This window comes from Lissotriton helveticus, chromosome 1_1 (genome assembly GCF_964261635.1).
Source record: "Lissotriton helveticus chromosome 1_1, aLisHel1.1, whole genome shotgun sequence".
Lineage (NCBI taxonomy): Eukaryota > Metazoa > Chordata > Amphibia > Caudata > Salamandridae > Lissotriton > Lissotriton helveticus.
Genome location: NC_136057.1, coordinates 888,484,490 through 888,511,266, shown reverse-complemented (window position 1 = coordinate 888,511,266; position 26,777 = coordinate 888,484,490). Strand labels below are relative to the sequence as shown.

At 45.4% G+C, this 26,777-nt stretch overlaps 1 long non-coding RNA gene across 1 annotated transcript; it reads left to right on the top strand.

Annotated features, from left to right (window-relative positions):
• The first annotated feature begins 684 nt into the window (after nucleotides 1–684).
• On the top strand, nucleotides 685–24,054 carry LOC144771205 (uncharacterized). Its single transcript, XR_013599167.1, has 2 exons — nucleotides 685–915; nucleotides 23,285–24,054. It is a non-coding gene; the product is annotated as an uncharacterized LOC144771205 (long non-coding RNA).
• Nucleotides 24,055–26,777: the final 2,723 nt, after the last annotated feature.

The window sequence follows — 26,777 nt, the reverse complement described above, 5'->3', positions numbered from 1 at the left end:
ATGAACCCATTGTTGTTGCTTATTGATCTCATGCATGCAACTAACTAACAACCATTTACAAAGCCAATACTTCTGTCTTGATGTAGGTGTAATGTAACCTATTGTATTATATATCTGGATGCAGTGACAGAAGTTGTCAAATGCCAGTAGGGCGGCACGCTATGCTAAGGACAGAATTTTAGTCTACAAGTGTTTTAAAGACACGCCCTTAATTACATCAACCACGCCGCTATGCAAGATCACCCACCCACTCCCCCGTTTTTTTCATCCCACTTAAATCCCTGGCTTGTTCTATGCATACATGTCAATAGACCCGATTCAGACGGGAGACTTCCGATTTTTTAAAAATGGCTTTATTTTAGCTGTCCCCCTCCTGAAATTGCATTTTCTACAATATAAGTCAATGGGGAATTTTCATTCTCCCGATTTTTTATTTGAAATCTCCCACGTCCCTGTCTTAAAATGTTGGCATGTATGTCTATGGCACAGCCCGGCTATGGCAGCATCCGACCAAAGCGTCGAACTCGACCAGACCTCCCCTGCCAGGACATAACCTCACGGCTAAATTTATTGGAGGCCCGACAGTCTTCGCTCATTAGCTTTCTGCTGTAGAGTCAAAGTCAGCAGTTGCCACTTACAGTGAGCTATCCACTTGCACTGGCAACGGTTGACGCTCGAGGTGACGGCGCGTGGGTGGAGCCAGCCACACTCGTGACCCTTTGAAGGCGGGGCGGCAGACATGTTGCTTGTCTTGCGAAGCTGCAAGTAGTCGTCTCCCGTGAACGTGTGGAGCGATAATAGGATTGGTTTCGTGTGCTGCTGAAGTAGCAGATAAAAAATCACAGTGGATGCCGCATTGCTCTTCGTCACCACTACAGAAGACGTTTCTAGATGTAATTGACGAAGAATTTGCAGGTACTAATTATTTGTGTGACTCCTTAAAACATGTTTCGTTGACTATCACCCGACAAATTTTAGAGATACTTTTATGTTTTTGTGTATTTGATATTATGCATGGTAAATGTTAAATGCGTGTGATGATGATTTAGTCAATAACCATCACCTTTTATTTAGACACTAAGATTATATTTTTCCTTTTTTACCTGTTTCCATAGCAGAAAGCTAAGACCTTGTTCGGATGCGTAACCAACTGCATGTGAATTTTAGCTCTTTTCCTAAACTCTTTTCTTGGAGAAACGCAGCTTATTAGTTCATTCGAGTTTTCCATGTATTTGGAAAACACATTGTTAAAAAAGCATGAAAACCAGTTTTCTTTTCTCCGTTGTTTTGACATTTAAAAAAAATCTATTTCCCTGTTAGGATAGAGTGACGCCTTAGTCGTAATGTGCTTCTGCACACAGTTAAACAGACTAATAATCCCTTTATTGACCTTTGTGCAAATAAATACTGAGTGACGTTATCAAGATATATATATATATATATATATATATATATATATATATATTATATGATGCGTTGCCCTCGTTTTAATTATTTTGCATTTTAGAACCTATTTTGAATTTCTTTCATGACTCGTGTTGCTGTTTACGTGGTGCAGCTATTTCAGTTTTTATAGGTTGCCTCATTTCTTCAGTCTTGAACGTAAGTGACTAACGTCTATATAAAACAGCCGAATTCAGTGGATAACTTATTTAGAATTCTTTCCATATTGTGTGGTCATTTTTTTATGACTTTATTTTCCCTAGCGTTATAGTAGTTGCATGTTTAAACCGGGAATATTGAGAGCCACACTAAATGCATGACAGTATCGTCATGGGCGTCCGCAGGGGGGGGGGGGGGCAAGGAGGGGCGCTTGCCCCCCCCCCCTGGAGCATCTCTCCTTGCCCCCCTACACACGCCCTTGTGCACAAATGCTTCCCGGAGGGAGGCCTGACGCTGAGGCTTGTCCGTAATTTTAGGCAGAGCTGTTCCCCTGCAAAAGGCCTCAGCTCCCTGATGGGCCCCCCTGGCACTCCCCTGTGCACAAGAGCAGCCCTACTCCGCCCATTATCATTCTGTGTGGGGCTGATTGCCACATACAGAATGACAATGGGTCAGTCTGGGCTGGCACAGCATGTGGCGGCCTCCCACAGCCTCAGTCCAGGGAAGGGCATTCTGTCACATGGAAGTGCAAAAACGCCCATGCTGCTGCTAGGTGAGAATCCAGTTAGCCAAAGGAAGGTGGTGAAAGAATTTGAAACGATAGGATTATAGTTATAGTATAGCAGCTATGGTTGCTGCTTTTTTATTTTATGCAACTAACAACCATTGACAAAGCCAATAGTTCTGGCTTGTTGTAGGTGTAACATTACTTGTTCTAAGTGGAACGGTTCTTGTTGTATTATATATCTGGATGCAATGACAGACGCAACAAAAATACCAGTCGGGCGGCACATTATATTAAGCACAGCTTTTTAGCTTGTGTGTTTTAAGCCATGCATTTTATTACATCAAACACCCTTTTGGAGAGACCCCCTTAGTATTTTCATCCCACGTAAAGCTCTGGAAACAACACCATGTCACAGTCGCCCCACGTAAAGGCACTGTGCATCATGCATGACTCATGCCTTCTACTTTTTCAGATTGCCTATGTGCAGGGGCATAGTGAACCCTGTTCCAGCCCACCCCTAGCTTTAGGAACTACAGCGAGGGTGGAGTTCTTGATGGGTCTCATAATTATTGTGAAAAGGTGAGTAAGTAAGTGAAAGGGTGGGTGGATGGATGGCTGGATACATGAGTGAGATGATGGATGGAAGGATGAGTGTAAGGGTGGATGACGGGCGAGTGAATGGGTGGATGGATGAGTGAAATGGTGGATGGATTGATGAATTGATAGGTGAAAGTGTGGATTGATGAATTGATAAGTGAAAGTGTGAATGGATGGACGGATGAGAGAAAGGGTGGATGTAAGGGTGGATGAGTGAGTGAAAGGGCAGGCAGATGGACAAAAGGATGGATAGATGAGTGAAGGAGTGAAAGGGTGGATGGATGAATTGATGAGTGAAAGGGTGAATGGATGGACGGATGAGAGAAAGGGTGGATGTAAGGCTGGATGAGTGAAAGGGCGGGTAGATGGACAAAAGGATGGCTACATGAGTGAAGGAGTGAAAGGGTGGATGGATGAGTGAAAGGATGGATGAATGATGGGTTCAATGGATGGATTCATGAGTGGATGGATGGGTGGGTGGATGGAAGGATGGATGGCTAAGTGAAAGGGGAATTGAAAGAGGAAGTGGGATGGGTAAATGGATGACTGAACGGGTGGATGGCTGGATGGATGAGTTGATGGATGGGTGGAAGAGTGGATCGATGACTGCACGGATGGATAGGGTGAAAGGGTGGATGGATGGATGAGTAAAAGGATGGATTGAGGGATGGATGAGTGAAATGATGGATGGAAGGAAACGTGATGGATAGGTTTGGAAAAGGATGAATATGGACATGGATGGGCACACAGATGGAAGGACAGAATGAATGGTGAAAGACTGAATGATGGATGAAAGTATGATTACACATTGTAGCCCCATTATCTTAAGCAACATTTCCTATACATTGACTTTCCCATTTATATGAGTTATTGTCTATATATAATGTGTGTGTTGTAACGCACTCCAAAACTCTGCCCCACATACTTGGGAGGAGTAGCACTATAGAAGAAATTAAATACACATGAGAGAGGGTCTATGTGAAGATGAGGGGCGCCATTGGAGGGTGGTATCAAGGCCAGGCTGGCCGGACCGGGCATCAGGCGTTTTCTCTGGGAGCTGGAAAGGAGGGGGCGGTTTTGTTACCACAAAAAGACCTGCACATTTGCTTAAAGCTGGGCGTATACTGACAAACCATGAAGTGCACAATTGTCTCAACCTAATATAAACTTATTTTCACTTGTACTTTAGTGGTTGTCTATTTACTTACTTCTATACTATTGCGCAACCTTCTCTGATGTGTCTGTAAACCTTACCTTTTGTCCTGAATTTTGACCTCCTGTCCTGAATTTTTGTCCCAAATTTGGACCCTTTGTCCTGAATTTTTACACTCACTATCCTGAATTTGCACCCATGCCAGTTGGTCACACTAGGCATCACGGCGACCCATCCAGGTGCCGGGGGTTGTGGGGCAGTGATCCTCAGTGTTCAGATGGAAGCAGGGGGCTACCAATGACAGAGGTGACAAGTGCAGGTGCCCTGCAACCCACTCATCATCACCACATGAAGGAAGGAAAGAACCCTATCAGCTCGTCGACCCAACTTCAAGAAAAAAACTTTCAGACACCATGGAAAGGCAGCAGCATTTGCTGTCTGTGAGTCTGTCAAAGTAGATTCGTACAATAAAATCATTTGAAAGGGAAACTGCATTAAATGTCTGCCCCATCACTGTCACCACTCAGCGTCTTCAATCCCTCGTTCACCTCTCTTTTAAACCTCACGTCAACTCGTCTCCCTCAAATTTCGGGAGGGGGGCCTAATTCATCCAGCCAAAGCAATGTGCAGAGTGGAGATGCAGGGGCTCTAAGTAGGGGTGAAAACACAACAAAGCCTCATTACCAAGTAAATGGTCTTTTAACCCGTTAAGTGCTGCCGTCGGCCGTTGAACGCTCAGAGCACTACACCTGGCTGGTGCTTCGCATGTTCAACGGCCTAAGCAGCCCCGCCCGTTCTTTAAAACAGCCGCACTGCCGCGAAAAAAAGGCTGCGGTTAACGGGTTAAAGACCTGTGTGAAGTACTGTGTGTGTGTGTGTGTGTTGTGCCGGGAAGCTGTCTCAGCCAGGCACACACATTCTTATAACATTCACACCCCTCAGAATGACAAATCACCACTTCTAGCTGCCTCGTCATGGGGTGGGAGTGGGAAGATGTGCACAGCAGGGGGAAAGGGATGGCCAGTGCAGGTGACACTTTTCTTTTGTATAGGAATTTCTGCTGTTATCATAGCCCAGGATTTGCTGTCTGAGCACTTGTATAGATGTGTATTCCATACAAGTGCACAGACAGCACACCATGGGCTATCACGCCAGCAGGGATTACTTTACAAAGGAAAAGTGTCACCTACACTGCCATCCCTTTCCCCCTGCTGTCTGTGCACTTGTATGGAATACACATCCACGGCGTTGCTTACCAGATAAATGGTGAACAGGGCAATGGATCTGTCTCTTTTGGCATCCAAGGGCAGCGACGAAGAAGCAGAGGAGGCCCAGGCAAGGAGAATCCAGGAGACATTTGACCCACACCTATCTAGAAAGTGAGACCTTCGGGAGGGGCTGGATGCCAGGACGACAGTGCTGCTAATCAGCCCGATTTCACTGAATAGTATCAGAAGAGCAGGCAGCAGTTTTTAAGTAAGTTCCAGTAACTTTAATGCATTTTACAGCATCACCAGCATTACCTACTATCTGCATATCTAGGTTATGGTGTTTTAGACTTACATGCATGGAAACGTCAAGGAGGACAGTCCCCTCCGAATATGCAAATGTAGTGTAAGCTTGTAGGGGGAGATTTACAAGCCCCGTGGGCCACTTTTGCGTCACTTTTCCCATGTTAAAAGTGACGCAAAAGTGGCACAAGGGACTTGTAAATCTGCCCCGTAGCTTTCAGCTTTTGGGATGCCAGTGGGGTAATTTTAGGGTTCAGGGTGGGTATGGGTTTTGGGGTGGCAGGGATAATTTTAGGGTTCAAGGTGGGTATGAGTTTTGGGGTGCCAGGGGTAATTTTAGGGTTTAGGGTGGGTATGGGTTTTGAGGTGACAGGGGAAATGTTACGGTTCAGGGAGGATATGGGTTTTGTGGTGCCAGGGGTAATGTTAGGGTTCAGGGTGGGTATGAGTTTTGGTGGGGGCAGGGGTAATTTTAGGGTTCAGGGTGGGTATGGGTTTTGGGGTACCAGGGGAGTAATTTTAGGGTTCAGGGTAGGTATAGGTTTTGGGTTGCAAGGGGGGGACATTTTAGGGTTAAGGGCGGGTATGGGTTTTGGGGGGCCCAGGGGACAATTTTAGGGGTCAGGGTGGGTATGGCTTACGGGTTTTGGGGTGCCAGGGGGCTAATTTTAGGGATCCGGGAATGATTGAGTTTTAAGGGACCAGGGGGGTAATATTAGGGTTCTTATGTGTGCTCTAATTGTTGTCCAGTTTCAAATGTAGAATTCACCACTTTTTTTTCTCAGCTTGGCCTGAGATCTACCGGATCCTGATTGTCTGCCATTTTAGCCCCACCCCTATTGATTAACATTAGCCACGCCCTTTGTATGCCAGTTTTGCCCCCCCCTGGAAAAATTTCTGCGGATGCCCAGGAGTATCGTGTTCATCCTAGAACCGTCACTGGAGTCATTCAATACGTTCACGCTAGAGTAGAAAGAACTCGCTCCCACAGTTGTGCAATTTTCATTTAACTTGAGCTAGAGCACGCTGAAAAGTGAAATGGAAGAATTCTATTTCATCCCTTTTCCACAGTTTAAACTACACCCATCTTGATGATATTAATATAAAAATTGGAAGACTTTTTTCGCAGTTTTTAAAGACCTGGTTCTTTTGAAAACCTGTACTTTAACCATGTGTCCAACTCACCTTATTTTGAAGATGGACTTTTGTTTCCACATAACTTCTTCCAGGCTGTTCTTAAATCAACATCGTCCTGCTTGGGGTCATATGTGTTGCTATTTGTTAGACGTAAGGGGCAGGCAGGGGCGCAACCAGAAAGCATCATTCGGGGTGGGGTTAACACTTTGAACAGTGGAGGCAAAACAATGTTTAAAATCCGAGTGAACATTTCTTGTAGTGGCCCCTTTCACTGTTGTGGTGCACTGCATAATAGGAGTAATTTTCTGAGCAATATGTGGTCAAACATAAAGTTAAAAAAACAACATACCTCTAACACTGGTGTGAGCTAAACATCCTTTACGCTATTTAAGAGTTTTCCTCAAGGAGCTCTAACAGAATGGATAGAAAATGTAACATTTTAATACACAGTGGGCCAACAGATCGTTTTAGATTTAACATTTCAGGTTTTGTGTCTGGGCCCAGTTACATTTATCTCAAGCGCCAAAAACACATTTATTTAAGGTATTTAGTTATCCTTCCCTTAAATCATGTTCAAGAAAATTAGTAGCAAAAAGTGCACTATACAAATATTTAACGTATTATTTTGTTAATACTGCATTTCCCAGCACACAATATCCATACATTGTTGGCATGGTACAATGTTAGTACAGGAGACGACGGTCTTGCTTCCAGGAGGAAAAATCCTTCATGTCCATGCTACATTACACATTAAAGCTATACTACTTGGTTCTTATCGTGATCTAGTGCGAGGTCCAGCTCTCCCTCCTTGTTGGACAATACCCAGTTTGTTGTGGGTGGCATGCCACACGAGGTTTGGATCTTTTCTTGCCTCTTTATCAAAGTTTATGAAGAATTACAAGTGCGTCCTTTCATTCAAATAGGAATTTCCATTAATCCATTTTTTAAGTGTTTCACAAAGTAATAGATACAGGAGCAGCCTCTTATGTTCTTTCAATTTTGTATTTGATTTACAGTGAGTTTTTATCCTTGTTGAAGTGTTCCCACCAGTTAACAGATGCGAAAGCAGCCGACCCGTGTTTCGCCCCCAGATGGCACATTAGCGTGGCGTTTTCTCAAGGCTCGTTATTAACAATGGAAAAGCCTTTTAAGTTCAATGGGCGTTGCAAGCCTGGTCAGGGGAGTAGACAAATAATGGTAACAATCAGAAAGCGTAACAGGAACTCGTTGCACAGGGATATCTGTGTGAGGACCCCTAATGCCTGACCAAATTGGCTTTCCTTGATATTTTGATAATCGTGGCCATTTTTATTTTCCTATGACTCGTCGTTTGATGTTTTAGAAGTATATTGGCTGGCAATAGGATCTTGATGTTGCCCTGTCTCGAGAGGTAAAAAGCGGGAGAAGTTCATTAAATAAGACTGTAACATAAACAGGAGTAGATGAGTGTTGCTTTACTAGTTTGAAAGAATATTGTGAAAAACAGTGACTAGAAGAAAAATTGTTATTGAGAGGTATAAATATATAACACTTTACAATATGGCGTGCACAGAAGTGTAGCCAATAAGATTTAATAGAATTTTAGGTAAATAATTTTATAGGCTCAACTTGTTACTCAGACTATCACTTTGTAAGCTTTTCTGTGCCGTGGCAAGTTTTTTAAACTAGTCTCTTTTTCATATTACTGTGGATCAGAGCTGATAAAATTTGACAAACCTTTGTCCTAAGGGATGCGGCAAGATTATAGTTATGCTAGCCTTTACATCAACACTTACTATCCAGTGGAGTCTCTGGAATGGGTTTGCTTTGCTCTTTTGACTTTTATTACTGGTAGCTCCACAAGTTTCATAGGCCCATGTGTGATGCGCTACTCCATTCCAGGTCCTTTCTTTGAATTCTGTCTGTGTCTTGTAGTCCCATTTTTTTAAATGGACTAAACAATACTGCAAGTCCCAGAATTCATATGAAAAGAACTGGACTGGAGCTTCGCATTACACGTAGAACTGGAAAACTAGGCAGCAATGTATTGGGAACCATTTAACAGTCAGCCAGAAACATACCAGGAGTTTTAAATGCGTGGTTTCTACTTAAGCATGATTGAAGATGGCCCTCTTCCTTATCAGTCTAAAGTTTAGGCACTGGTAGTGCTGCTGTGCCTGTAGATGGGACACATGCCCTTTCTATGCAGCTTCAGCTTCATGTGAAGATTTGTGTACGATAACCCCTTTTTCACCAGAGTGGTGGTAGCGCAAATCGAGTTTAACAGTGACTAGAAAGACCCTGGCAATCGCTTGAGCAACCACCTTCTTTTCAGCTCGGTCTCTCTCCAGTACTCTGACATTCTCCTTCTCACAACCAAGAATATTCCTCTTTAATGGCTGCTTTCTGTACATGATTAATGATTTTCTTTTTCATTCCAAACTTCTGTTCTTCTTTCCCCTTCTGATTATTTTTGTTAGCACATATTTTACCTTATTTCATTTCTTCCCCGATCCCAGTTTCCTTGTTACTTGACAGCTCTCCTTTTTAGGTCGAGCCTAAGCAGCGCATGCACGGTCACTCGACACATGGTTATCTGCTCTGTGGGCTTTCACCACACCCACTGTTTTTCATTGGTTTGTATGTCTGCCTTTTAAAATTCCTTCAGGTTCTTTGGTGAATAGTTCACATTTATCCTGCCTTTTGGATGTTTGGTTCTGCCCTGGAGACGGATCAGTTCTCCTTCTAGCCGTTTAAGTAGGTTTGGGAACTACTTATTTTTTTTTTTTTGGCCTCTGCTCGTTATGATGTCCTCCCACGACTTTTCATCATGAAGGCTTCATGCAATGCATCCCCTTTAAAGCTTCCTGCAGTGCTGTGAAGAGGAGGGGCGTGGGGAGAGGGGGCATTCACACACAGCATGAGTACCAGCAACAGGAGCAGCGTTTCGTAGTTCTGCTTTCTGTGTTTCTTAGGCATCTAATTGCAAGCATAACCTCAATCACCCATAAACAGTTTCGTTATAAGATTAAGCTTCTAGTTAAACATTTTCTTTGAAGTTGAATAGAATTAAGTAGTGCCATAGAAAAAATCGCCACGGAGAGAGTACAGCTAGAAACTGAATGGGAGGGGATCATCAGAATTGTTTAGAAAGATGAAAGCACTTTTACAGGTCTGGGTGCAGCTGCTTACATTTTCCGGGTTCACTAGCTGTGAGGCTTTTACATGAGAGGACACAATAGTGTAGTTTTCAGATAGATTCGGCAATTGCTAGGTCTGAACTTGAAGTCTCCCTTTCTTTGCTTTGATGGAGCATAAAAGAGGCTGAGTAATGATATCGTATTTGTGTTTTTATGCCAGCCCTCTGTGCATTCAAGTGTGCATGTTTTTTTAAATCGTGTGTTTTTAAATCTTGTAAAAATGCCTTATTTTTTTTCTTCGATTACCCAACACGGACGAGCACACACCATTAGCTCGAGCTTTCTTTTTTGTAACACCCAAGCATCTTCTCTAGGAACTTGATATAGAAGCAGACCTCACTCTGAGCAGTGGTCTCAAGACCAAGTCCGAATGGACGCTTGCACTCCCAGGGGACCACTCCGTCGACACATCCAAAACCTAGTTTTGGCGGACATGGAAAGACACGAACACAAGGTATTGAGCACAAAACATAGAACGAAAGACAACATATGCAGGGAGGAGCGAGTAGCGTTGAAAACCCCAACATCTAACATAGACATCATAATCAAAGAAGCTGATAAAGGCGGGAATGTGGTAGGCATGAATCGGATTGACTACCACAACAAAATCTTGTCTCAATTACAAGACACATCCTGTTACGAACAGCTCATGTGCAATCCGACAGCCACACTTGTCACCAAAATCCACAAATGTTTATTCGATTGGGTCTCATTGATGATCAGGAGCATCTTTATCTGAAGGTTCACAGCCCTGCATTCCCTTGGTTGTACTTCTTGCCCAAAATACATAAGTCAGCATCATTTCCACCTGGGAGACCAATAGTATTGGGCATTGGGGGTTCCACGGAGAGGCTCCCACAATACATTGACATTTTCCTTGGCGCCATAGTCAAAAACTTGCCCTCACACATACAAGGTACTAAACACATCTTGAGTATCTTGGCTGATGTCCAATAGCATCTGGGTATGATCCTGGCTACCCTTGGTGTGGTTTCCCTCTATACCACCATTGAACCGGGGTTAGGGCTGGAAGCCGTCACCAGCTTGCTACACAATAGACTGGCTACCTTATGGCAACACACCAACATGATAATTGCCATGATGGGCATCATTTTTCATATACGACAACATCTGGTACAAACAGAACAAAGGTGTGGCCATGGGCTCTTAAGTTCTCACCCTCATTTGCGAACCTATACATGGGTGTCTTGGAATCCATTTTTTTTTAAACTTTATTATTTAAAAAAAAATACAGTCGTGGTTACAATATTCAACAAATACACAGAAGACTCCAGTTTATGCCAAGCTAGTATCCTAGCTCTCCAATTAAAAAAAGTAGGAGCATCCAAACATAGCCACTGCTAGGTTATACGAAGCCGTATCATTGCCATGGCTATAAACAGAAATGCTCTAATATATCTTGATCTTTCAATAGTTCCAGAGTATTCACACCCCAGTATAACCAGCTCTGGAGATATCTCCACCGGAATGTTAAGCACCTCATTAATAAAAACCTCAATATCCCCTAGAAAGTCCCTCAAATGTAGGCAAGAATAGAACATATGAATTGCGTCTGCTACTTGGAATCTACACCTGGAGCAGGAGTCTCCCTTTCTCTCTTCCACTCACCCCCCCCCCCTTTTTAGCGATCTTAGCTGGGTCAGGTATAAGTCAAATATAGCCATGTAGCTTTGCGTGCGTAAGCTGCCTGAAACTAGAACATAGCTAGCTAATTCCAGCGCGGGTCGCAGATCCACTCCTGCAATACCCAGTTTCCCCACCCACTTACTATTCTGAGCGTGCAAATCATCAGGAAGGTCTGATAAGAGACATCTATAAATAGCACCTATTCTGGCCCTCCTTTTAACTAGTTCAATTTGAACAATCTTATCAGAGAGAACGGGAGTGTTATGATGTTTGTCTAAAAAGCACCTGATCTGAAGATCTTTGAAAAAATCACTGAAATGCAAATGGAACTTTTCCCTAAAAGAGGAGAAAGAGGCCAGCTGCCCATCAAAGCCCAGATCGCCAATATCTTTCAAGCCCATACTCTGCCATTTAAAAATAACACTATCCTGAAATATAGGTGGCAGCACACTAGCAGCATTGAAGGGGGGTGTAGAAATTAACCTTCAAGATAGTGAACTTATGACGGATATTCTGCCAGACTGAAATCATGGCCCAGATAACCTTAAACCTTGTTTTTTAAAAATAACTCGGCTCAAGCACCCGCGTCAAGACACTCTTGGCAGCGTCCCCCAAGGCTATCTCATATATAGGTGGCCTGGTACATAGAGGAACATCTGCCCTTTCACCCAGCAATGGTGACCCACAAAGTGTTGTAGCATGGCAGACCAGTAAAAAAATAAAAGATTAGGGACCGCCCAGCCCCCACGATCCCTGGGAAGACCGGTCCACTTCGCCGCTCTTCGTGCCCGGCGATAACCCCAGAGGAACCGAAGACAAATCCTCTCAGCCCTGACCAACGGTGTCTGCGAGTTCGCCAGAGGAATTGTCCTAAATAAGTATAACAACTTTGGAAGGATCAACATTTTCAGAACGTTGCAGCGACCATACAGTGACAGGTGCAGATGATCTAGCATCTCCAACTTAGTCTTGAGAGAGTCCACAACCAGGAGAAGGTTTAACTCCGGAATTTCAGTGACTGCAGAAGAAATTTGAATGAACCCCAAGATATGTTGCTTCAGTTACTCCAAACACATCAGAAAGGGGCATAGTTTCCGACTGTATCCCTGCCCGGGATAAACCCATGCTGGTGCAACGATACCAGGGGGACAATAACCTGAGCAAGTCTAGTAGAAAGGATTCTTGAATATATTTTACTATCTGTAATAACAAGTGAAATTGGCCGATAAGAAGAAGGATTTAGCACAGGTTTACCTTTCTTTTTGAACAATACCACCGTGGTTTGACGCCAGGAATCAGGTATAACACCACCCTGTGTGGCCCTAAACACTGATAACCTATCCTGGCTGACCAATGCAAAGAACGACTTGTAAAATTCTAAAGGAATAGAGTCCCGGCAAGCAGCCTTCCCATTGGCCAAAGATTGAATTTCCGCTTAAGCCTCTTCACAAGTAATTGGGGCAGAAAGTACCTCATTCTGCTCTGGTGTGATCACCAGAGTGTCTAAGGTCTGGAGAAAATCATCCGCCAGAGTCTCACTTTGAGAAACACCAGAGTCCTCAACATACAGCGAGGTATAGAAATTCTTAAAGACATCCATTACCCCCACGGGAGTATCCTGAATACGACCCTGCTGGTCCAAAACTCGGACAATACGATTTGCAATACTTTTCTGTTGTAATCTTTTGGCAAGAATTTTGCCAGAATTGTCTCCAAATTCATACATCAATGTGCGAAATTGCACGTATTTAGCGGCTAGATCCTGGCCAAAAAATTCCAAAATGTTAGATTTTAATATGGCGACCGCCCTCTGGCCCTGATCGATCTCCCGGCTGAGCTGAATATTAGTTGTTAATTCCAGTTCTGCCGCCCGTAGCTCCCCAAAACGGCTTTTGACCTGGGCCTGCATGCTCTTCTCAACGATAAGCTGCACAGCTTTTTGTCTCGCCCTGTAATGCTGCTTTAAATGTGTCCCAGACAATACAGTCTGAGGCAGTTCCCCTATTGATATTCATGAATTCAGTAATCCAACCTTCCATATGGTCCCAATATGATTTATCCAAGAGGAGCTTTCTCTCGAATGTCCAGGATCTAGGGAGTTTAATAGAGGGCTCCCAAAGACATTCCAACACTAATGCATTATGATCTGATAGTCCTTGGCAGAATAGCAACGGTGGCCGCCCCTACCTACTGATCAGAAACAAAAAAATAATCTAAACGGACCATTTTGTTACGAGGGACAGAATAATATGTATAACCATCTTTGTCTTGATTATGACAGTGCCAGGCGTCAATCAGACCATGCTCTAAGATTACAGTCTGGAGGGCCTTAAAAACCCGAAATTTCCTGCCAGAGTGATTTTGATCATTTACTAAATTAAATTGACTTGGCAAATTAATAATATCCCCACAGAAAAACATTGGGTGTAGCCATGCTGCTAATTCGATATCTAGATATCTAAAAACGTCCTGGTTGTCTTAATTGGACCCATAGATTGAGCACACAGATAAAGACCTATTATTTATAACTATTTCAGCAATCGCCCGCCTTATCCTCTTAGGTTGGGGCTGGAAGCCGTCACCAGCTTGCTACACAATAGACCGGCTACCTTATGACAACACACCAACATGCTAATTGCCATGATGGGCATCATTTTGAATGACAACTTTTTCATATACGACAACATCTGGTACAAACAGAACAAAGGTGTGGCCATGGCCTCTAAGTTCTCACATGGGTGTCTTGGAATCCAAATGGATCTGGAGCACCAAAGGGGCACCATGAGTAGATTCCATAATTTACTGGGGACGCTACATAGATTGTCTCTTACTATGGTCCGGGTCACAACACAAACTTGACGAATTTTTGTAGACATCCGAACTCCTAGCGACATGAAAATGCGATTAACGAGTAACTCCAGCACCTCCAGTATTACCTTTCTGGATGTTAAAATCTACATTAAGTCAGACACATTACATAGTCGGTTGCATAGGAAGGAAACATCATGAAATGCCATCTTACACGCTGAAAGCTCCCACCCGTCGCACCATCTGCATAGCTGAAAAGAGAATCAATACCATAAAGAGGCAGGAGATGTTATATAACCAGAAGACAGTCACTGAACAGGACCAACCTGTTAGACTAATTACCGAGTACAGAGACATGGGCCTAGCGATGAGGAAAAGCCTCAACAAACAATGGGGCATTCTACTGGCAGACACTACTCTCAGAGAGATCACCCCCAGACCTCAAATTACCTACAAATGAGGCCGAACACTAAGAACAAGGCCCAGCCCTAGTGTACCAGTTCCCCCTCACCGGCCGCTCGTAGCTCACTACCCGTACTCTGGGGTTTTTCAAATGTGGTTGCTGCGGGGTCTACAGGCTGGCCCAAAACGGTGTCAAAAACTTCACAGCAATGAACAGGCAGCAATACTAAAAAGTGTAACATCAATTGTAATACCAAATTTGTGGTATACATTCTCGAGTGTGCCTGCAAACGCTGGTACATCGGGAGTACCATCAGACCATTAAAAGAACGCATTGGTGAGCACATCAGAGCTCTACAACACCAGGACACCAGATATCGCATGGCAGTACACACGGCCACCTGCCCTAAACAAGGCACCAAGAAACGGTTTTCCTTCTTCACATTTGATGTGGCAGCAGTCAGCACCAGGGGCGGCAACAGAGAACGAAGGCTCAGGCGTCTGGAAGCAACATGGATCATGCGTCTACGGACAGTACAACACGGACCATGAGCTACATTACTTTTTGGGTGATTGAACGCCCAACAATGAACTGTACGTTGGCAACTTACAGTAAACTTTTGTGAATGCATGCATAACCCTAAAGTTTCCCTGGCCTGATTTGGTACTCTGGGAGTGTGGGAGCAGTCCACAGCTGTATCAATCCAGCACATGGCAGACAACACTTCACTCAGATTGTTTATTGTTTCCCCATGCATTTGTTCTCCTCCACCATCATGCATGGGATGATCCTCTCAACAGCATCGAGGTTGTTCCACACCATGGGACATTCTCCCTGCCTAATCTGTGCAATCGCTCTAAGTATCCACTTAATTACCGTACTTTTACGGTCTTTTTACATATTAATAATGTCGTCTGCATCGAATTACCTTCTCCCATTATTTCCATCTTTCCATTTCACCTCCTGTCTTCAGATTCTGTACCCTTATCTACTGACCCTAATTCTCCTTTGACACCCATGACCATTCACGTCTACCCCCCTAGTGAATGTGCTTTTCAGTCCTACCACATGTTTTTCTGTGTGCACTCCGCACTCTGGATCTCTTCACACACGCTTGTGTGGGTTTGCGCATGCCATCTAGGTCCTCTGACTACTTTTGAATCTTACTTGTACGGTCTAGTCTTCCCTCCACACATGCGCACTGCCTTATTACGTCCTACTACCCTCATTGGACTCTGCGCTTACGTTCTCTAATGACCCGTGCCTGCCTCTGCACGTTTTGGCCCCTGAGGTGTGCCGGTGCGTAGTCTAGTCTACGCTAGCTGTGGCAGTACTTTAAGCACACACTTGTTTCTGCCATCTTCCGCATCCGTAACACGCCACGGAACAAGTGTCTTACGGACTCCTCTGCACTAATTGCAGGTAAGCCACTTTACATTTCGTTTACCCTGTTCCTCAGTCATCTACTTACTTCGTAGTCCCCACTGATGGATCCCTTTTCTCCCGCTTTCTCCTTTGCTTCAGAAAGGCGCACCCGCCCTCTCGCTCCCTCCAATATCCTGGATGGCCATCAACACGATTCACCCAGGGTAAGATCCTCCCTACGCTCTGTTTTTTTTTTCTTTCATATCCCCACCTTCCTGCTTCGCTTCGCATTCCGCTAACACGCTGCATTCTTTACAGTGTTTGAATTCTCTGCCGCAGCACAGGCCACCAGCCATCTCGCTCTATCACAAGACACTGGATGGTCCTTCTCACACTGTGCCTAGGGTAAAATCCCTCGTTTTCTTTCCCGGTTCTTTCTCCTCAGCCTTGTATTTCTTCTCATTCTCTCATTCCCTTCATCCTTTCAGCCTTCAACGTCAACCCTTAATGTGGCGCTCCCGCCCCTGCTTATCTACACAAGATATCAAACTTCATGTCATTCTACTCCTTGAGTAAGAACTGTCCTCCGCCTGTCTGTTCTGTCTCCACACACTCGTGTTTCCTTAACCTATGTTGTTTCCAGGCTTAAACTACTCTCAGGACGTCCTGGCACCATTTTTGTCTTCTAAAATCCAGACACGACTCATCACTCATTGTCTCCCCAAGTCATGTCAACCTTAGCCATATGTACCATTATGCTACGGATTAGCGGCTGAGCACAGTTCCTATGTCACTCGGCGTTTGCTAATTCGTACAGTACGAATAATTTTGTGTATCCGTGTGTTTCTTTTGTAAGTCATGAACGGGTTTTTTATCCAAAAGAGCATGACACCCACTATGCTACTCATAACCACGTTTGCCCACACTATTATACTGTGTCACTCTACTTTTGTACCATGTTTTTCCCTCAATTTTGTCATGATGGTCTCACCATGAGAGCGGCACATGCACCAAAGTCACTTTTTTATCCTGTGCTTTCTGATACGCAGGTTTTACATGCACTAAGGGTGATCCCCTTCCCGAGTCCCCTAATAGTATTTTAACCGTTCAACCTCAAACTTCCATATGTTTTCCAATTTTCCTCACCCCATATTTTGTATCCTCCCCAGCCCTGAAGAGTCACGGGACAATTCCCTTGTGACGAAACACGTGTCGGCTGGTTGTTAGATTTTATTTTGTTGTTGCTTCATTAAATAACTCTGAACATTATACTTGGGTCGACTAGGAAATATAGCAGCCCATGCTTGTCGAGACGGAATTTGGGGACGTGGGGTGGAGAAAGAGAAGCTGTACTTGGAGGTGAGATTGGATGTGAAGTAATAGAAAAGACGTATTGGTCTTCTCTGTTAGAGCAGTCTTGGAACGAGCTGGGAGGTTGTGGAACGGTAGTTCTGTGTAGCTTGTCAGTACTTGGATCGGAAAGTGGAGTAGGGCAGAGGCATGCACTTCAAGAACACATGTTTCTGTTATATTCTTGTGAAAGCATGCAGGCTCAGCCCTCCTCCGAGCATCTTAACTTGACCTAGCTCGCTCATCAATGCAGCTGGCAGGGCTGTGTTGGCAGCTCATCAATCCAGCTAAAGCATGACTGCATATTTAGTTCTCGGATGGAGTAAGCAGCGCGCATGCGCTGCTCTTGGCATCCGAGATCTTCTTGGAATCAATTCAGATTCCAAAGCTCTCGGAGGCGGGGTTGAAGCCACGCCCATCTTTTTTTATTGGCCAGCGTCAACTTTAATGCAAAACGCTGGCTGTTGATTGCAAAGGATGCTTCTTAGTACCTCCTTGCTGCCACCTTGTCTCCTTTTGGTCATGCCCACCGGGATATGATCTTTTACCGGCGGTGTGACACTCTCCCCTTTATTACTCCTGACACACTTTTTTGTTTGCATTCCGCTTTGGCAAAGTCAACTGCATGTTTACTTTCGCTTTGCGCTTTCACTTAAAGTGAAAGCGCGATGCGAAAATAAATATAAATGTACTGGGGTTGGTACAGGAGAGAATCGGGGTGCAAGGAAGGGCCTACAAGCTGTGCAGGGTTCACGGGGCACTGCTCCTGTGGGGATAACACACTTGGAGACGGGGGTGAATGCGGACTCGCGCAGCCGGTACAGCACTTCGGGGTTGGCAGCTCCTGTGGGATCACTTGGTGTTCGGGTGCCGGGTAGCTCAGGCAGCCTTTATAGGGTTTGGGGTGCAAGGCTCCTGTAGGGACGGTACATTTAGAGATCTGGTGCCTGGAGGTTCAGCAGCCTACATTGGGGTTCGGGAGACCAGCTCCTGTAGGGAAGGAACACGCGGGGACCGGGGTGCTTAGCTATAGCGGATAAGGGTGCCTAGTGGCGCACGCAGCCTCTACAGGGCTTCGTAGCACACCACGCGTATCTGGATAGCACACAAGTAGATCGGGGTCCCTGCAGCGCACACAGCCTCTATAAGGCATTGTACCACACACACCATCTATAGGGCTGGCAGACTATGAGATTGGACTCCCTGCAGCTCACACCGCCTCTACAGGGCTTCGAAGCGCACACACACACCATCGATAGGGCTGGCATACTAGGAGACCGGGGGTATGCGCGCAGATTGCACGGGAGTTGGTGGCGCACCACATGCAAGGATTGGGGTATGCATGTCCTATCGTGGGAAGAAGTGGGGGTCCAAGTCCAGGGAGCCGCCCCCGCTCGGTGCAGCAGCCCGGTCTGACTGCGTACTCTGCCGCGGCTCCTGCGCGTCCCCCAGCACCTGTCCCTGCCTGACAGCCTGTCCGGAGGGGGTGGGTGTGGACAGGGCGGAGATGGGAGAAACAATAGGAGGGCCGGTCCGAGAGCCCCCATTCCTCAGAGATTACATTCACACCCTGCACCCCAACACCATTAGCAGGATGTAGAGGGCCTTGGTGACAGGGCATTGACTCCAGCGATGACCTGTGCTCAGTCCCATGTTCCTTGAACCAGTTGAGGGTTGGGTTATTATTTGTTTTTTTTATCGAATGTGAATATTTTCACATTCTTGGTGGGAATGGTACTTGAATAAGTTTACTTTCTCATTCTGGCGTTTAAGAACTAAGAGTGCCTATTGAAAGCAATTTTTAATGCAAGAGTATACTTCATCCAATACTTCACCCAATGCAATAGGTCTCGCATTTGCGAGAGTTTGAGCTATTGGCATTGTAAATTAGAATGCCATTTATTTATATGTTGGTTTTCAAAACAGCTAAAAAGGCATTGTCATTAACAATGCCAATAGCTTAAACTTTCGCAAATGCGGGACCTATTGCATTGCAAATGCTTTTTATTCCTTTGTCTCTAATTATAGGTTAAAGTCGCTCCAGATGATAAAACTGTTTATTAAACTATTTTCATAGCACATGGTGCACACACAATTCAGAAATATACTTTGTAGTCCTGCACACCGGCATTTGGTCTTCTGTTTCTTACTGAGGACTATTTTTAATTGGTTCATGCATATTCAGTGAATACTATTCATACAACACCCTTCCTGAGAGGGTAATGAGCAAAATAAAACTTCTGCGAGCCCTGTATACCTAAGGTTAATGCAAAATGGATGTTCATATGTTCCCATTGAGTTAGTTAGTTGTCCGACTTTCAAAGAATTTCTCAAATATGATTGAGCTTCCAGGTCCATGCCTTTCACAGAACCTCTTCCCCTGTACTTCTCACCGGACTTTTTTTTTTTATAACCAATTATATTGATTTTTGTGAAAAAGCAAACAAAAAGAAAACAGAACACCATCAGCAAGTAAAGACATCAGTGTACAGCAGAAACATGGTGTCATTATGGCATCAAATACGTCCTTAACAGTAATGGAACATAAAAGAGAGCTGACTAACGCCCACCACGGGCCCACAGCTGCCCAAGAGGAGTGTCAGCCTTCTATCACCCCCACCCATTTGCCCCACATTTTGCGATATTTCTTTGGGCATCTCCTGGCCTTATACAAGGGCTTCTTCTGCGCTGCACACCAATCCACCCCCCTGCGTCATCGTGTCATGGTGGGCGCATTTGTGCCGCAATGTCCCTCTTGGCCACCTCTTGGCTGTGTTCAGAAAGAGTTTGTCTGCCCTGGAGCCGTCCAGCCCCTCTGTGACCCCCAGGAGCACATTCAGTTGATTAAGAGGGACCTCCCAGCCCAGGACCTCAGTGAGTTCCCCCACCACAGATTTCCAAAAGCGTGTAACTCCGCAGCAAAGCCATACCATGTGGCAAAAAAACAGCGAGGGCATGATGCATCAGGTTTAAGCCCTGCGTGGTGGAGGCGCAGTGGTGTGAGGTAGGCGGCCTGGAGATAGTATATTTGGACTGAGGAGCCTCACAGAGGCTGTGATTGTTTTGGGTGTCATTAGCGCTTCCCTCCAAACGTTATCCTCCAGGAACCAGAGTCATCCCTCCCATCGGTCTCTGAGCTGGTGTAATGTGTTGGGGGTGTTGTTTATGATGGAGCGATAGATGCGGGAAATCCCTCCCCCCTTTCCCCAGGTTGCTGGTCATGATTTGGGTGGACTGAATTCAGGTAAGGTGTCCTCTGAGATGTGGGCGTGACACAACTGCAAGTAACAGTAAAACTGTAAAGGATGGAGGGAGTAGCGGATCTGTAGGTCCTGAAAGGTGCGTAGACGGTCCCCTCCCCAGACATACCCCAGTTGCGAGATTCCGTTGAGGTCCCACGCTCTAAAGCCAGATAAGTTGGCGACCTCTTGGAGTCAAGTGCCCTGGGGTATAGTGAGTCAGTTTGCCCGACCAGTGGGTATGGCGCAGAGAAGCCCGCCAGGCCAGAAGCACCCCTTGTGTGACAGCGGGCAGGGTTCTGGGGATAGTGCTCCTGTATAGTATCCCCTGGATACTGGATAAACCCTGGGCATGTAGTTCCAGTCTGTATGCCCGGTCTGACCAGCCACCGTTGAACCAGTCTTGTAAAGTGAGAAGCAGGGTTGCTAAATAATAGAGGTACAAGATTGTCATCCGCAAACCGCCATCAAAGGGCGGGGGTCTAGCACTGAGTGGGGACCTAATGGGGCTTCCAAGCCCCCCCAAACCCCCATAGGAACTTGATGGCTAGACTGTCTATCTCCCTGTACCACGTCCGTGAGAAGGGTAGGGGTGTATTTTGAAGCACATTAAGGAACCTGGGTAAGATCATCTTTTTAAATAAGGCTATTCTACCCATAGGGTTCAGGGGCAGCGCTTGCCATCTGAGTAGGTCAGCTCGGACCCTCTTCACTAGTGAGGTTACATTGAGCAACCAGGCAAGGTCTGGAAGGAGGGGGACCCAGATCCCAAGGTACTTGAAGGACTGCCTTCGGAGAGGTATCGTGGTCTGCCAATCCAAGCACACTCTAGGGAGATGAAGAGGGACCAGGACGGACTTTGTGGAGTTCAGTCAGAGGCCGGAGGTCTGCTCAAAGAGACTCAACGCCCGGAGACACCGGGGTCCTGACTGCTTAGTTTGGTCAGACGCGGTTGGCTAAGACTGAGGCAAACACCTTGAGCTTCGAGTTCATGAGAGAGATGGGGTGGTAGTCGGAGCAGTGCTTTGAGGGGGGGTTGAGACTTAGGAATCACCACAATGGTAGCAATATCAGTTTCCGTGTGGAACAAGCCCTTGTTAACCTCCTCAACATAAATCTCCAGAAGGTGGGGGACTAACGTGTCGCGGTAGGGCGCATAAAACTTCTGTAGGAGTCCGTCCGGCCCCGGGGTCTTACCAGAGGCCATGCGAGATATGGCTTCATTGGCCTCCTCTGGAGTGATTGGGAGATCCAGCGCCTCTGCCTCAGGCTCACTGAGCCGTGTAAGAGATCTGTTCTCTATGAGGCAGCTCCGAGAGTGAAAGATTGGGAGGCTGTGTGGAGTAGAAGGCAGCGTAGTATGTGGCGAAATATTGGGCCATCGCCACCAAGGAGTGTTGGACTGTGGCATCCGGAGCTATAACTTCCGGAATTATGCGGAATTATGCGGTTGGCCATTGGGTACGTGGCCAGTCGATGAAGGAGCTTCCCATTATTGTCTCCCCATCTGTAGACTCTTGCTACAGAGGACCTCCACAATAGCTTGGCGGCCTCCAAGGAAGTCTGCCTAATCGCGTCTCTCAGAAAAGCCAGTCTTCAATCTTGGGCGACTGGCCTTCAATGAGGGTGGCTTGAGCTTCCAGGAGTGTAAGCCGGGAATCTTGCGCAATATGTTTGAGTTTGAGCTGGACCTTAGCGAAGCCACGAATAGTGGCCTTACCAGCTTCCCACACGGTACCCGGGGAGGGGACAGAGGCTCGCTTGGTGGTGAAGTAGTGGTGGAGCTCGTCGCCTACTGTTTTCTTAAAGTCTGTATCTTGAAGAAACCAGGCGTTCAGTCTCCAAATCGGGCATAAAGACTCCGAGAGGTCGCCTATCTTCATCGCTATAAGTGAGTGGTCGGATATACCTCGAGAGAGGATTGTGAGGTCTTTAATTAATCGAAATTCAGGGCCGGCATGAAAATGTTGTCCAGTCGTGCATGCGTGTGGTGGGATGCCGAGGTGTGCGTGTAATGTTGGGCGAGTGGATGCCAAAGTCTCCAGGTGTCGCAGACTCCCAGTGTGGTTGTCCAATTCGACAAAAGATTAGCGTAGGTGATTCTAGAAGTCACAGGGGTTCTTCCGGTGTCAAGGTCCGGGTTCATGACTGCGTTGAAATCCCCCCCCCCCCCATGATGGTCATTCCTGGGGGCAAGGTGGTGACCAGTTCCGCACCTGACCTTTTTTTTAACTCCCTTCTTTAACTTGTCATATTTCTAAGCCCGCTGTAAGTTTTATGTAAAAAATTAAATGTTGATGCAACCTGATTGGACATTGCTAAGCATAATAAGCAAATACGTTGTGAACAGAGGGAGAAGTAGCTCCGAGTCTCGTTTTATTTCGGCTGCAGTGGTACCCATCTGTGTTGGCATGCCGCTTTTTGGGCATACTACTCCTAATGGGAGCCCAGCCTAGGCAGTGTGCGGTAAAAAAGCCAAAACACATATTAGTAGACCCACGGTAATACAGGTTGGTTAGTCCGTTGGCTCACTGTTTTGAGCTCGAAGTATTCAGTTTTAACCACAGGGTTAGGGAGCAGACTCCGCCTTTAACACACCCAGCTAAAATGCTCTAAGCTGGGTGTCGTTTTTATTTGATTGAGCAACTTTGATGGGATGGCTCAGGTTGCAATCTGCTGCCCTGCGTATGAGTAAGCAAGAAAAGTAATTACACTATGCATTGCGTGCCTTTGTTTGTATGGTGTGTCAAGATTATTTTTAACATCATTCTCCTTCCTCTTTTAGGATCCACGAGAACAGTTGCCGAAATTATCTCCACAGCTGTGAAATATCAACAGTTCTCTGCACCTGCTTCAACTGTTTTTTCTGTATGAAACTGCTTTTTGTGAACAATAATAACAATCTTGTACATGATTTTCAAATCTATGAGAGTTAGTTAAGTATTTCTTAATGCAAAGTATGCCAATGATTTTGGAAGTACGACTAGATGATTTAGTGTCCAGGGCGGTGTTGCTGCAAATCACTTGTTCTTGTGGGCATGGCTAGGTTATTATGCGTGTAGTTGGACTTCTGATATAGATTAAATAGTATATCTTAAGTGCATGAAGGAAAGGGGGAAACCGAAGGACACACAAAATTCACAACTTTAGCTGCTGTTTCCGAAACCTGTCAGGATTGTGTTTGGATATGGCCTTGCGAAGATTCATTAGTTCTTTGAGGTTTTATTCCAGCGAAAACCGTATATGTGGGGACCCTGGCAAAACATTAATTCGGGCTGTTTGAAGCAATAGTACTTCTTAATTGGGTAATATGTTATTTCATTGGTAGCTTTCAATTCCACGTAGTGGTCTTCTTTGTCTTCAGGCCGTTTAAACCGCTCAAGTGTAAACCCTGTCTGTTGCTGAAAGCAGCCTATACATGGGCTTAACATTTGAGTTCGGAGCAGCTGAAATGTAAAGCCAACTGTCTGGAGGATGCTTTGGAAAAGATCCAGCTTCTGGAGTAATAATTGCTGGTACCTCGTATTTTAATAAAGATAAGATTTTTTTAACATTTTTAATTGAAAATACTTTATTTACATCAAGAATCGGTCTTGTTTAGAAGATATTTCAGAGAATTCAAGCAGGTAATGTCTATTTTACTTCTATTAAAGACTGCTTTATTGTATAGCTACTAAAGAGGAAATTGCTGAACTGGAGAATGCGGCATTGTATTGGTTTGATTATTTTAAATCTTGTTTCTGGGCTGACCTCGTTATGTTGATAGTATTTGGAGCACCGTTCACTTGCTAAAGCTTAATACAAGTTTATGTTCTTTAGTCTTGGCAGATATTGTTTTACTTTTTGCATTTGTTTTTAAATGAGCACCACAGTTCAACCGCAATCTAATGAAGGGCGAACAATTATGCTATTTTTAGGTGATTTGAGGAGGATAAGAAAAGAATGAGAAGAGTAAAGAACAAGCATTTGCAATGCAATAGGTCTTGAATTTACGAAAGTTTAAGCTTTTGGCATTGTAAATGACAAACTTTTATCTGTTTTGATAACACATAAAAGGCATTGTCATTTACCAATAGCTCAAACTCTTGTAAATGCGAGACCTATTGCATTTCAATGAAGCGGCCACAATTGTCCGTGCCTGCTTGGAAAGTGAAAGCACCCATAGTTTGCTGAATTTTGCAGAAAAGCATGTCATTGCAGGTAAGCATGTCTGCAGTAGAAGAAACTCATTAAAATAAGTAGTGCTTACATACTAAATAAGCGGTACCGTGTAACAACTGAAGTAAAAGGGCCAGTCCTCATGGGAGTTTACAAATAAAGACAAGAGGTTACTAAGGAGGGACTAACATGCCTATTAACGAATCCGAAGCCAGCATTTCCGAAGGTCAATGACACAAGCCAATTACAAATATGAGCGGAGCTTCAAGTCCATCCTTGAATACAGCATTCCCCACAGAGCAGTGTATGCGCTGCCCACACTCGCCCTAAAAACTGGGAGGTATGATGATACTGACTTAAAAAATAAAAAAAATGACCAGAGTTGCCACTGTACTACGTTCATTAAAGAGTCAGTTCTTTCAGCTGTAGTCCTAATTGTGCAGACGTTCTTGGATGCACCCTTCAATCTCCCTCCCCGTCCAACCCACTGTGATAAGAATACAAAGTTATAGGAATGTGTAAGTGTGACCAGAATAAATCGTCGGGTCACGTTGCCCTTTTAGGAAGAAATTTTTATTTTGGTATGTATATATATTTTTTTAGTTCCTAAATGCCATCATTTACATTATACGTTTTGCTCCTGTTCCTCTGCAGTGAGGAATGCAAATAATGGCTAGGATGTTTAGATAAGAGGTGTACAGGCAGGGCAGATGAGGTAATCATTAAAATAAAGAGACATAGGAATTCACAATAAAATATGTGCCGAATGAGACTGGCAGGACAACTCCCAATGTAAATACTTTGCAGAGCTAAACATACAGAGCTGCTAGAACAAGGCCAGACTCACCAACATAGTCTTACTCTGCAGTCAAACCTGCCGGTGTCTTATCAGCCCAGATCTGCCCCAACTCATGTGCTGCAGCATCGACATCAAGCCCAGGGGGCGTAGCCGTATCTATCGTGGACTCCCCTGATGGTCCCTCCTCCATCATAATCGGTCTAGGGCAGGCATACAGCACTGCCTCTCATGCTGGTAAGATTGGGATCCTGCACATCCCCTATCCTCTTCCCTCCAGATTATTGCTCTCTCACAGTCTGCCCATTTAATCACTTCCCCTAACCACCTCTACAGATTGAGCCCTCCAGCCAAATTCCAGCTCCTCATTCACTGCCTGCCGTCCAGAATAAATGCCAAATCTGTGAACCTATCCGTTACCTTGCAAGCTGCAGTGCGTCTGTGAAGGCCCAGCAAACACAATTGCGATGTGCTCTCAAAAGGCCTGTCCATGGCTCTACGGATGACCTGTAGCACCATGTCCCAGTAGAGGGTCTGCACAGGGCAGCTCCAGACCATATGGTAGACGCCTGCATCCTCCGCAAGACCACGAGGTCATGATGAGGAGGCCCCAGAAAACATGGCATGGATACGCCACAGAATGTGGTACGCCCTTTTCAAAAAATAAAACTGAACTAACTTAAACCTAGCATTGCTGGATACTTCAGGGATATAGGCCAGAGCCGCCTTCCAAGTTGCATCATCAACGATGGCCCCATATCTGCCACCCATTGCTGTTGTAATGGAGTGAGGTTAATTTGGGCTCCCTTCAAGAGAGCCCGGTAGCGGAGTGTATCCGCCCTCGCCCTCCTCATTATAAGGAAGAGGTATCGAAGGTAATCTTTTTCCGGAGATTCCACAGACCCTGAACGCCATCAGCTAGGCACCTTGGCCATCAAGTTCACCCCCCCCCCCCGTAAACAGATAGCCAAAGACCCACGTCTACCCATGTGTGCATGCCTCCCCAGTTCCCTGGGGTATACCAAGATTATCAATCACCAAGGGGAGTTCGGAAGTATACAGTATCCTTGTGTCTCTCCTCTGCAGTGCCCGATCCTAGACATATATCGCAGTCCTAATCTGTATATTCTCACCATGCGTCATCAACGCAGGGTTGGCTACAGCAGGAGCCGGATCAGAAGATCCCGAGAGGGCACGTCAAGCTCTCCGTGGCCCTAGGCATCCCAGAGATGAGAGCACCACCGGGTGACCTTCTGTAGCTGTGCCACCAAATAATAAAGTCAAAGTCTGGCACTGCCATTCTCCGCCTCATCCACAGGAAGAA